This window comes from Rhinolophus sinicus, linkage group LG01 (assembly GCF_036562045.2).
Source record: "Rhinolophus sinicus isolate RSC01 linkage group LG01, ASM3656204v1, whole genome shotgun sequence".
NCBI classification, from domain to species: Eukaryota; Metazoa; Chordata; class Mammalia; order Chiroptera; family Rhinolophidae; genus Rhinolophus; species Rhinolophus sinicus.
In genome coordinates, this window is record NC_133751.1 from 148639366 (window position 1) to 148652979 (window position 13614).

General features: G+C 32.1%; 1 long non-coding RNA gene across 2 annotated transcripts in view; it reads left to right on the forward strand.

The window, feature by feature from the left end:
* LOC109445267 (uncharacterized) overlaps window positions 1-13614 on the forward strand; it is a 43957-nt gene that overhangs the window by 5946 nt on the left and 24397 nt on the right. The gene's annotated exons all lie outside the window — the stretch shown is intronic.

Below are 13614 nucleotides of genomic sequence, written 5' to 3' on the forward strand. Positions count from 1 at the left end.
CAACCTCAATTTTAGCAATTCGAAGCAGTTTGCTGCACGGACAGTTTTGTATGCATTGCTAAATGCAGACACAAAAACTGCATTTGCAAAAAGAGGAAACCCAGTTAAACTAGGTTGCAAATTTGGCCCTAATTTAGCGTAGCATTTGTGATACATATAGGTTAGAGTGACATTTATATAATGGTGTGAAATATGAGAAAGTTCCAATGCTAGACACAAAGACTTTTTAAAATTGCTTTTGCCTACTTTGGTTAGTTTAAGAAACAGGAGGGAGAATTTGGTGTTTCAAGAGATAGGAAGCCTTTAAGGATGTTGGAACACTGTTCGGTCCCCTGGGGTTCTGCCTGCTGTACAATTTTAAATGTCTTTTAGCTAAAAAATTGGCCAACAAGGGAAACATAGACATGAAATCTCTTCTTCCTTATCTGGAAACTGAGAAGCTATAGGTGGCTAGCATCATCCAATTATGATAGTTAAATAAACGGTCAGCTTTTGGGTCAGAATGCCATAAGCGTTTCTCCTAGCTAATATTTCTGTTTAACTGGAGTAACTATCTATAGATTAGAATTGAATTGGGAGGTTTTGTCCTTATGTTTGGTTGTAGACATAGGTTTCAGCTTAAGAAATATCGCTACAAATGAGATTAGATAAATACACGGTGTTTCATATAAATGCTGCAATTATGGTACCTGAAATTATTTCCATTTTTTCCAATGACGACCACTGGAGGGCAGTGTTTTCTCCTTTGGGAACAGCACCCGGTTTTAGATGGAGCACGCAAGGAGGCTTTAAAAAGGCATCTGGGTTATGGAAAATGAATAGCACTTGGAATTTACCCCCTTCTGTTTACATGTCATTCAGGTTGTTGCTTATACTGCCAGCCAGATTAGTTATGCCTAAAATCAGATCCTAAAAGAAGATCACATAAGATATTTGTTACTTGGGAGTCTTTTAAAGGCTTGTATTAACTATTTGAGGATTATGCAAAGTTTGTTTTACTAACATAAGTAGCAAATGAAAGAAGGATATATGAACAAGAAGATAGTTTTAACCAACTGCTTTACATTTCAAAATTTTAATATTTCATTAAGTTCACATTTATTTTACTTTCAATATAATATGTGCATATATGTTTGCCACCAAATCAACAAATCAGCATTTTCTAGAAAGAACAAATGAAGACTTTTCCTAGAAATTATTTGCCATATTTTATGGTATGACTTGTTCTCTAGGGATAGTATATGGAAAGCTATTTCAAAAATTTTTATTAAAAATTATTTAATTCTGAGTACTAAATTTACAAAACTATACTTTTTGGTGTTCCCATTAAGCCAAAAATGTAGCTGGATTATATAATTTGAAGGAGAGAGCCATTTAATCTCAAATGCATATAATGATAATTGAATTCTTAAAATTATAAGTCATTTGTTTCATTTTTTAAAATAATAATATCGTATTTTAGCTCTGTGATTTTGTCTAGCAAAAGATTGCTCCTTTTTACAAAATCAACATATAATTTCAATTCTAATGATTTATTAGAATCTGACCTGGGATTATGCCTAAACTGCACAAAGGAACCCAAAACAACTATCACTTGAGGAAAAACATAAATTTCAATGTCTGCATCATAAACATTTGTTTAAAGTACTTTATTTTATAACATTATTTCTGATTATAAAACTATTGTTTGTTGTGGAAGTTATGGAAATAATATAATAAAATAAAAACCACCCATAATTCAGCCAGTTAGAGATAACCGTTGTTAAATATCCTTACAGCATATTTTTCTATGCAATAATATATATTAAAAATAGTTTGAATACATGACACCTGTCATTGTGAGCTACACTTTTCATTTAAAATATGTCACAAATATTTACCATGTCATTAAATCTTGTCAACAGAATTATTTTAATTACTATATAGTGCACCATAGTTTATCTAACAAGTTTTCTAACACTATATTTGGTGGTTTCTAATTTTCCTACATTATAAACAATACTATGATGAACATCTCTGTGGATAATATTTGCATACATCTATAATTATTTCCTCCACATAAATTTCTAAAAGGGTTATTTCAGGGTCAAAAAGTTGTTTTGTTTTGTTTTTACAAATTTTTAACATAAGGCCAAAGGGTCTTCTAAAATAGAAGTGAATGAATGTCCATTCATCCATATATTCACCAACACTAAATGGTTTTAATCTTCTCTAATTTGATGTTTGAAAAAAATTTGTTCTAGTTTTCGTTACTTTGGTTATTTGAAAACTTTAATGTGTTTCATGCATTTATTTGCTATTTATATTGTTTCATTATGGCTAGCTTTTTTCTACACGATTCATTTTTTTCTATTAGATGTTTGTTTTAAATTAATTTAGGAGAGTTCTTCATAAAAGGACAGTAACACTCGACCATACATTTTACAAGTAGTTTTCCAAGCTAATATCTTATTTTTTATTGACATTTTCATTTTTAAATTATCAATTTCTCAAATGTTTTCATTAAAATTTCTACCCTTGCTTACACTTAGAAAACATTTCTTGCAAAGATGAGATATTCACTTATATTTTCTTACATATGTACACAGTTTGTGCATTTAATGCTTTAATTACTCTGCAATATATTTTGGTTTATCATGTGAAGTGAGGATGTGATCATTTTTCCAGTTGTTAAGCTATTGCCCCTGAATATTTAGTGAATAATATACTTCTTTCCTACTGATGTAAAAATACTTTGAATCATGCTGAAAGCTTTTATATTCCAGCGTCCACTCCTGAGATTAATTTCTGCTCCACTGATTTCTCTGTTGTCCCACTTTTATCACAATGTTTTAATTATACATTCTTACATCTGGTATTGCAAGTCCCTCTTCAGCAGTTTTTTTCTTCCCAAAGTTTTCTTTGTCATTTGTTTTCCCATTTATTCTTTATATACTTCAGAATTACTTTAGTAAGTTAAAAATATTCACTTGAGAACATATGTTTTCCTGTGGAAAAATGCCCAGGATATATTAAGTGAAAAAAGCCGATCGTAGAACAATATGTATATTATACCTCCTATAATTAAAAATAAGTCAGAAAAGGCATAGAAGTGCGTGTGCATGCCCATGTGTATGTGAGTATGTGCCTTATAGATACACACAAACTTTCTGGAAGAATAGACAAAAAAATTATTAACTATAGTTACCTTTGGGGAGTGGGAATGAACATTGTGGGGAAGAGGAAATTTTGCTTTTTTACTATAAAGCAGTCTTTTTAGGCAGTTTGGATTTTAAAATTCACCTGAAATTCAAAACAGAATTATATTAAATTTATAAACGAATTGAGACATCCTTATAATATAGTCATTTTCTACATAGGAACACTTTTCAAAAACTTTTATACTTCTCAGTAAAGTTTTGTAATTTTCTTCAGATGGGTCCTACACAAGCTCTATAGTTTATTAGTTTATCCCTGTATTTATATATTTATAAATATATGTAAATTATGTACCTATATCTATAGATTTATATACAGAAATATAGCTATATAATATTATAAATACACATTGCATAATTGCTATGTTTGTAAAATTAAAATTTGTCTTATTGAAGACTATTTTCTAATTGGATTTTTTCTTTAAATAATTGAAGGAAACTGTTGATTTTTAAATTTTCTTGACAGGAACTTTAAAAATAACCCTAAAGTAATTGGTCAGTTCAAATTGATCAGTTCAACTTTACGCTAAAATTAATGGTTTATGTAGAACTCCTCTAAATTTACTCAATTTAATGGTTTTTATTTATAGGACTTTTTGAATCATATAAACATGGCTTAAGAAAATAGCAATTATAAGGAGTATTCTAAAATATAAATGACATAATACCTGTCATTTTCTGAAAAGAAATGAAAAAAAATAATGAATAAAAATAACGATTAGTATAGATAGGATTTCCACGAATAATTTATGAGAATCTAGACAAGGAAGAAACAGTAGATATAACCTATTTTGAATTCTGTAGACTTTTTTTCCATATTTGTAGTAAAGATACTGCTATTTTTCATAGTTTTTATTTTCAAAAGTGAAAGTGTTTTATTGCTATTCTTTTATATATATATATATATATATATATATATATATATATATTTTTTTTTTTTTTTTTCAGGTGTACAAAACAATGCAATAGACATTTTACCCCTCACAAAGTGATAATTCCCCTCCCCCAATCTACTACCCCTCTGACATCGTATATAGCTGTTACAATTCCATTGACTCTATTCCCTATGCTGTACTCCATATCCCATGACTATATATATTAAATTATAGTTGACATACAATATTATTCAACTTCAGCTTCAGGCGTACAGTGCCATGGTCATATTTCTGTTATTCTTGACTATAAATATTTAATATTTTCATTGTAAACAACATTCAAATATTATAGAAATAAAAGTACTTTCTTATATACACATCAGCCATAACCTTGTCATCTAACCATAACCAAAATACTATTTTGCCTATTCTTCAAGAATTAGTTGTATTCTTTTACATTTCATATAATTATAAAGTGAGACCACACTATACATACTGTTTTTAGCCTCCTTTTTTCTTTTAATGTATAATCATTACTATCTTTTAGTGTCCATAAATGCAGATCTTCATAATTTTTAATAGCTACCTTTAAAATGTATTTTTTATTTCATGGTGTTCCATAATTAATTTGATTAATTCTCCATTGATTAACATTTAGGTAGTTTCCAATATTTTACAATGAATATTCTAAAACATCTTTTTACATTTGACACATTATTTCTCTGAGAAATGAAAATGCTAGACCAATGAGTTTGCATAATTTTGAGACTTTTGATAATGCTGCCAAATTGTCCTCCAAAAATTCATAGTGATTTTGCTCTCAATATTGAGTGTTGATATTATTTTTTAAATCTTTTATAATCTGATGGTGGGAAATGGCATTTCATTGTTCTTTTAATTTCAAGAATTTGATTACTGATAGAGTTTATTGAGTTTTCATGTGTTTATGATCTATTGTTATTTCTACATTTGTGAATTAACTATTCTACACTATCCCTACTTTTATTCTGGAGTACATATCTTATTGTTATTGACTTGTAAATGTCTCCTTAAAGATTAAAAATATTAATCTTTTGTTTGTGATACGTATTTCTTTCAGTAAGTCTTTTGTCTTTTTACCTTATTTGTGTCATTTTCACCACACAAAGATTTTATGTAATCAAATGTACAAGTTATCACTGAATTCAGTGTCTTTGGTATCATTCTTAGAAAGACATTCTCTATGATAAGATTAGTAAGAAAAAAATTCTATGTTTTATTCTAACTATATTTATATTTTGTACTTATATTTTTAACCTATCTAGACCTTCTTTTTTTTTAAGACATAAGTAGAGATCTATCCAAGTTTTTTCCCAAATTGATAGTTAATGTTCCCATACCATTTTTGAGCAATCCATTAATTTTCTCCATTAAGTTCTTGAATATATTGTAATCTAGGTCCAGATTTTATCTTTTGTTTCATTTATCTGTATTAGCATGATCTGTATTAGTGAGATTCTGAGAATATTGGTCAGGTTTTGCTGCAGTAGTGTTGTGTAACAAACATCCCCCAAATTTCAGTAGCTCACAACAACAAACATTTATTCCTCTCTCATGGTTATCGGGGTCAACTGTGTCATTGCAGTATCCTGCTGGACAGAAATGGACTTTGCTTCTGGCTTCACGTCAGGTTTATGACTGTCCCACGAGCTTTTATTCAGGCTGAAGTAAAATCAGCTCCCTGAACATACTCTTCACATGACGAATGTCCATAACAGGGCAGGTGAAAAGTTGTCCACACTTTGTAAATCTCAATTCAGCCCATTCTCTTTTCCATCCACACTCCCATTGGTCTGAGAAGATCACATAGCCAAGCCCTAAAAAGTGAATGAGAAAGGAAAGTATATTGCCTTCCCAGGGAAAGCATGCCAAAGGCTTGGAGAAAATGAAGACTTATAAACAAACAATACTATCTATCACATTGAGAATTATATTTTGTAGGTCTCGGGTTCCTCACTGTTAAAACCATGATTGTTGTAAAGATTCAATGATATAGATAATAAATGTCAAATACATTATATCTGGAATCTAGTAATTCAATAAATGTGTATCTGTTTTCCTCACAGAATACTCTAGCTTTGCGAAATAATTTAATATGTGGGAGGGTAGAGTAGCTCCTACCCCATCACTCTTTCATTCACAGAAATTTTCTGACCATTTTTTCCCCAAGTGAATAAATAGACTTTTGATTCCATTATATATGTTCATCTCATTAATTACTGAAGGAAATACCTTCTCCATCTAGTATAATACCTAGAATGATGAGCAAGGCATTACCATGAGTGGGTTGAGGGGTTACTCTTGGGACCCATAATAATCAACATATTTTCTGTTTGTTCAAAAAAGTCAAAACTATATTGCACAAATTTTCAAATTGTATTAAATTAATTGAGGTGATTAGGATCCTAGAGAAATGAACTAATCCAATTTAGGATAACGATGAGATGAAAAAATAATGGTCAAAAAAAGCAAAGGCAAGTTGCACTCATAAACATTCAGTGCAACATAGGATTGTACAGAGTGTCTAGGCAAAAAAAAGGACAAAAGAAAAAGACTTTAAGGTTTATCTACAAAGTACAAAGAGTCAACAATGTGGCAGAAAACATAATTTTTATGATTTCCGAAATAACCTTAAATAGGCAAAGGACAGTTTTCCCTCTGTATCATGTATTTAAGCTTTGTTTCAAAATTACTTCCTGTTGGATTACATTTTTAAAAGATGTGGAGAAATTGAGGAGAGTTCAAAGAACCGAAAAATAGCCAAAGAGATCCAATTTAGGTCCCTGCGGAAAGTTAAAGGAATTGACATTATTTAGTATTAAAATGCTAAGGTGTGACTTGATTAGTATTCAACTGTAAGATTTACGGTATTTTTAGAGAAAAGATGCCAAGCAGAGATTCTCTGTGTTTAAATAAGAACAAAAAAAGTTTTATTGTAGAACAGTTTTATGTGACTTTTATAAGGAAGCATTGATTGTTAGGTCAGGGAAACACTAAAGATAAATCTCAAGAAAGATTTTTCAATTTATTTTATTTTATTAGGGAATATTGGGGAACAGTGTGTTTCTCCAGGGACCATCAGCTCCAAGTCATTGTCCTTGTTGTTAAGAGCTCTGCTCTAACCAACTGAGCCCTCAGGCCGCCCCTCCGGCAACTCACTGGCACCTCTATGTCTTCAATCTAGTTGTGGTGGGTGCAGCTCACTGGCCCATGTGGGGATCCAACCGGCAACCTTGTTGTTCAGAGCTCGCGCTCTAACCAGCTGAGCCATCTGGCCGCCCTGAAAGATTTTTAAATTTCTGGAAAGAGAAATAATTCTATTTTATAAGTAAGAGAATAGACAATTATCAGTCTCATTAAAATAGTCATTTGAAAGTCAGTAACAGACCAGATGAATCCTCTAACACTGCAATCCTATGAATTTATCTCAAAATAATTTGCCTCAAACTTTCATTTGTATTGTTAATAAATTAATTCAAATATTTATTATGTAGTTTCATCATACAAATATATTGACATTTATGTGCATTTTGAACATGAAACAAAATAGTACAGTGGTCTAACTGCACTTATTTCTTCTTAAATAGCAATAGATATATTAGAAATACATTTGGGTCATTTTGGGATTATTCATAAGTGTCCAATAAAATGTTGCCAAAAGCATATCCATTCATTTTTTTTTTTTTTTTTTTAAGATTTTATTGGGGAAGGGGAACAGGACTTTATTGAGGAACAGTGTGTACTTCCCGGACTTTTTTCCAAGTCAAGTTGTTGTCCTTTCAGTCTTAGTTGTTGAGATTGCAGCTTAGCTCCAGGCCCAGTTGCCATTGCTAGTTGCAGAGAGCACAACCCACCATCCTTTGCAGGAGTTGAGGAATCGAACCAGCAACCTTGTGGTTTAGAGGACGCACTCCAACCAACTGAGCCATCTGGGAGCTGAGCTGTGTTCAATCTTAGTTGCAGGGGGCAGAGACCACCATCCCTTATGGGACTGGAGGACTTGAACTGGCAACCTTCTGGTTGAGAGCCCACTGGCCCATGTGGGAATCGAACTGGCAGCCTTTGGAGTTAGGAGCATGGAGCTCTAACCTCCTGAGCCACTGGGCCGGCCCTCTTTGATAGTTTTGAATTAATTAATTTGAGTATCCCTTAAAGTGTTCTTTGCATCGAAGCTAGAGAGATCAATCCATTTGAAAGAATGTGATCAAAAAGGATAGTCTTGCCTTCTCGGTCATAAAATCACCAATGCATGCACAGAGGTGCACAGGTTGGAAATAATTTCAGCTGTCTACTTCAATTTCAAAAATCAATTTAGTTTTAAATTATTTTGTATTTTATTCAAATATTCATTCCTTTCTTGTAAAGCAAAGAGAAATTGCATGCTGGAGTTCTGCTGTCAGAACTAACCATGATCTTGATGTTAAGGAGAGTGTTTATTGTACCTTGTAACTTACTGTCCCACTACTAAACAGCATGTGAGGCATGGCAGCACTCAATACTTATTTGTTGGTTGGATGAACTGATAATGTAATATAATCGTATCAAAACTGGCCCTTTGGTACTTTGAAACTAATAATTTTGCTGTTTTTAAAGCTACAGTTTAAAAGTGCTTAGCAGGCATTTTCATTCATTGTGGTTGGCAATTTGACAGTGTTCATCAGAATTTAATACACATGAATTTGACCCAGCAATTCCAGTTCTTTGAACCTATCCTATAAGATACTCAAACACACCCACAAAGATAGATGTACAAGGCTACTGCGTTGCATCGTTTTCAATAGAAAATACTTGAAAGAAACTAAATGTTCATCACTGGCAGATAGTTACATAAATTGAGGTACTTGGAACACTATGCAGCCCTCTTAAAAGAATGAGGTAGATATATATATATATATATATATATATATATATATATATATATATATATATATATATATATATATCCAAGATATACTGTTGTGTTAAAAAAAAATCTCCCCAACAAATGTATGTGATGTTAATGCGTAATGATATGTTCTGAAACAATAGACACTACACTTTAATTTTATTTACCTTCGGGATAGAAAGGTATATTGATGATAAAATTATGTGTTTTAAAGTGCTGATAAGGGCTTTCACTTTTTACTCTATTGTACTGGTGTATTGTTTTAATTTTTAACAATAAACATACATTTATGTATTAAATAATTTTTAAAAACCTGTGATTTTTTTTAAAAAAAAACACTACTTATTTACACAGAGAAAAATTTCCCTGGTAAACAATTGTTAAAGTATGACGTGAAATATTTATAATTATTCTCTACATCTCTTTCTGTCATTCCTTTCTTCACACATCCCAATTACACAGCTACAAAAAGCAAACAAATTCTCTGAAAAACAGAAAAAGGGAAATAAATAAAAGATATACCGAGAAAATTCCTCATTCAGATTATGTCCCTCTCTTTGTTTAGTGGCAAAAAAATTCTGTTCAACCCAGTGAATATTATTCATACACATGGTACAGAGGCCACCACTGAGTCTTGGCCCCTCTTAGTAACTGTGCAAGGAGACACAGCTGATCATTTCTACCAAAGGTTAAGATAGAAGAGTTCTTCAGTGCTTTTGAATGAATAGATACACCCCATGTTAGCATTTTATCTGATTGTCTTACATTGAATAGTATCTGACTGGATTAATATTTTTCTTTAAGTACATCTTATACTGCTTTAATTACACTAGGTATTACTATTTATTAATGTATGTTCTGTTGTGATATATTATTTTTTATTTATTTGTCTACCTCACACAGACATTATTTATTGCTGAGACTAAGTCTTGTCCATGCCTTTGTAATTCAAATATAAGAAGTACGAAAGCATTACTTGTCTCTTGTCATTTCTTACTCTCTACTTTTACTTGGACTTATATATAATCTAACACAAGTATAAAACTATTTCCTGTTTCTATCTATGTTATAATATGAGAAATATTTTAAATAATGAACAAGAAAGAGAAATGCTGATATATAATGAAAAATTGCCCCCCAAAATAAAGTAAATTTTAAAAATGTTACAAATGTTTAAACTTTTTTGTTATATGTACACTCTCAATTAGATTTCAGTTACAAGTTTTGATGTACACTTTTCAAAACTGAATATCTAAACCAAGTCTTTAATTATTTCCTCAGAAGACTAATTTAATCTGAACAGATTTCTTTCTTGAAAAGAGAAGAAAATTTTTATGATTGAAACCCAAGTTTGTCTCATTTGATGCCAATTTAAACTGACTTCTAACATAAGACTAAGAAGAAAATGTAAGCATTAGCCTGTCCCATTAGCCTCCACAGAATCTGATCTGGTCAGTATAAGAACTATAAACCAAAAAATCGTTTCATAGAACTTACTGATCTTTTCTAAATAAAAAGACATTATACTAATCAGATGAAACAAAATCTTATCATAGTTACCCCCTTCTGCTCTAACTATTCAAATTCAGAAACAGCCACCAGTTTTCCCAAGGGAAAATTTTTAACTAAACAAGTAGAAAATAAAACTGCTTTCATACATTTTTCTATTAAATCATCCAAGGAAGAAAGAGGCAGGTAAAAACCTAAAGCAGGAAAATACAGCAAAAAAATAGTATGGCTTTTTGTTTGTTTTTAATCATTTATATTATTTTCATTATTTTTTTAAATCTACTTCCCTTTTCTTTGTAAAAGAGTTGTATTTCAAAAATCAATGGAAAATTATGATATCGTTGCAGACCTAGTAATAAAAGATGTTAATGATGTGGTGAACACACAATGTGATATATAGATGATGTATTACAGATTTGTACTCTTGAAACCTATGTAATTTTACTAACTATTGTCACTGCAATACATTTTAATTAAAAAAAAATGTGGAAAATCCCATCGAGATCTTAACGGTCCTTCAGGACATTGGCCTCTCCTTACATCCTGTTTTCTCACCTCCCACCACCTCCATTTTCAATCGGTACTGCCATCATTACTGAGATGAGCAGAATAAATGATGCTCTGGGAGCTACAATTTTCATTTAAATTAGTTCATATTTTTAAATAGTTGATGTTTTAATAGGAAAGACAAGATAAGCCTGAAATGAATTCACTTAATACAGAGTGCCCAAAAAAGTAGACATATTTTAAAAAAGGAGAAAACTATTAAAATTGTAATACTCAATATATACTGATAACAAAAACTGAATACAACTCATGTTTGACTTCTGCAATTACAAGAGGTGCTCAAAGTGGTTACCATCAGTGTCCAGACACTTCTGATTATGGTGAACTACTGTTTGAGCAACGTTGACAAAAGTGTCCACTTGTGTACATTTTTTTGGTATCCCTGGTATATGCTAATATGGATTATTTAGTTATTCTAGTTATTTATTTGTAGGTTTGCTTATTATATAAATATTTATATGCATCCATTACATATATTATTAAATATGAACACATGCACATGAAAGGGAGGAAGTGGGCAATTGCTCTGCATTAATCAGAGATGGCTTCTAAGGGAAGCAGACTCCACATATTTCAACATATGGATGGCTGCTAATTCCATGCTTGAAGAAAGCTTCAAGATTATAAAAGGACTACCTGAACTTTTTACTTCTAGAAATTGCAGTGTTGTCACAGGAGTGATTGTTCTCTATGGGACAACTAACTACACATACACACACACACACACACACACACACACAGATGGTGCCCAAAAAATGTATACACACTTTAAGAAAGGTAAAAACTGTATTAAAATTATGCTGACGGTAACCACTTTGAGCACCTCTTGTAATTGTAGAAGTCAAATGTGACTTACATTCATCTTTTGTTATCAGTATATATTGAGTATTACAATTTTAATACAGCTTTTTCCTTTCTTAAACTGTGTATACATTTTTGACACCCTCTGTGTGTGTGTATATGTGTGTATGCATATATACATATATATAAAATATGTGTATAATAATAATTATATGCAATTATTAGGTTGGTACAAAAGTAATTGTAGTTTAAAAGGTTAAAAATAATTGCAAAAACCTCAATTACTTTTGCACCAGCCTAATATTATTGGTCTATTTGCATTAAGATGAAAAACTTCATTTCTTTGAACTTTGTTTTGAACTGAATTTTGATGAACCGAAAATAACTTTATATAGGAAGAAGAAAATTTTCTTTCTGTATTCCATTTCTATACACAGAACAACACACACACAATAAGCACAGTTTGATAACTGAATTCTACTTTAGGGCTATTTTTCACACAAATCTAAAGAATACACATGGAAAGAAATGTCTGTTGTAGGCAGGAACAGAAATTTTAAATTACTAGAAATATGAATGTCCTCATGTAACCTTCATTCAAAAGAGCCAAGAGCAGGGGCCGGCCTGGTGGCTCAGGCAGTTAGAGCTCCATGCTCCTAAATCCGAAGGCTGCCGGTTCGATTCCCACATGGGACAGTGGGCTCTCAACCACAAGGTTGCCGGTTCAACTCCTCAAATCCCGCAAGGGATGGTGGGCTATGCCCCCTGCAACTAAGATTGAACACAGCACCTTGAGCTGAGCTACCTCTGGATGGCTCAGTTGGTTGGAGCACCCGCTCTCAACCACAAGGTTGCCAGTTCAATTCCTCGAGTCCTGCAAGGGATGGTGGGCTCTGCCCCCTGCAACTAAAATTGAACACAGTACCTTGAACTGAGCTGCTGCTGAGCTCCTGGATGGCTCAGTTGGTTGGAGCGTGTCCTCTCAACCACAAGGTTGCGGGTTCGACTTCCGCAAGGCGCCCCCTGCAACTAGCAATGGTAACTGGACCTGGAGCTGAGCTGCGCCCTCCACAAGACTGAAAGGACAACAACTTGAAGCTGAACGTAGGTACCCTCCACAACTAAGATTGAAAGGACAACAACTTGACTTCGAAAAACGTCCTGGAAAAAAAGAGCCAAGAGCAAGATAAATGCATCCCATTTACTGAAACCACCATTTATCTTTCCAATATTGATGATTTAGTAAGATGGTACTGTTTAAAAATTAGCAGGCTAAAAGTGTTACATTTACCTGTATCTGTAGGAAGGAATAAATGATACTATAAAACTCATTTTATCTATTTATTAGCTAGCCTATGTTTCTATAGGAATCAAGCTTCAACAAATCTACTTCTAGTAATCTTTTTCTTGTCCTTGTTGGGGTGAGTTGGGATGCCATGTTTTGATTTTCTTTTCTGTACTGAGGATACTTCCATAGTACTTCCAAATCCAAATCTTGAAGATCCCATCTAGCACAACTTTGATTAAAGATATTATTACCTACCTGCAATCAAAGTGCAAAAATAAATTTTTGTTCAACCACAAAGTGGGAAAAGTAGTCTGAGTTATGTTTCAAACTTGGTGCATTTCTCTTTAGGGTATACTGACCAATTAAACACGTTTCTTTCCAAATTTTCGTGGTTAAATGGACTCTCCATAGTAAATCAGGCCACCTAAATGGTTTCCCTTTGAGATGAGACAT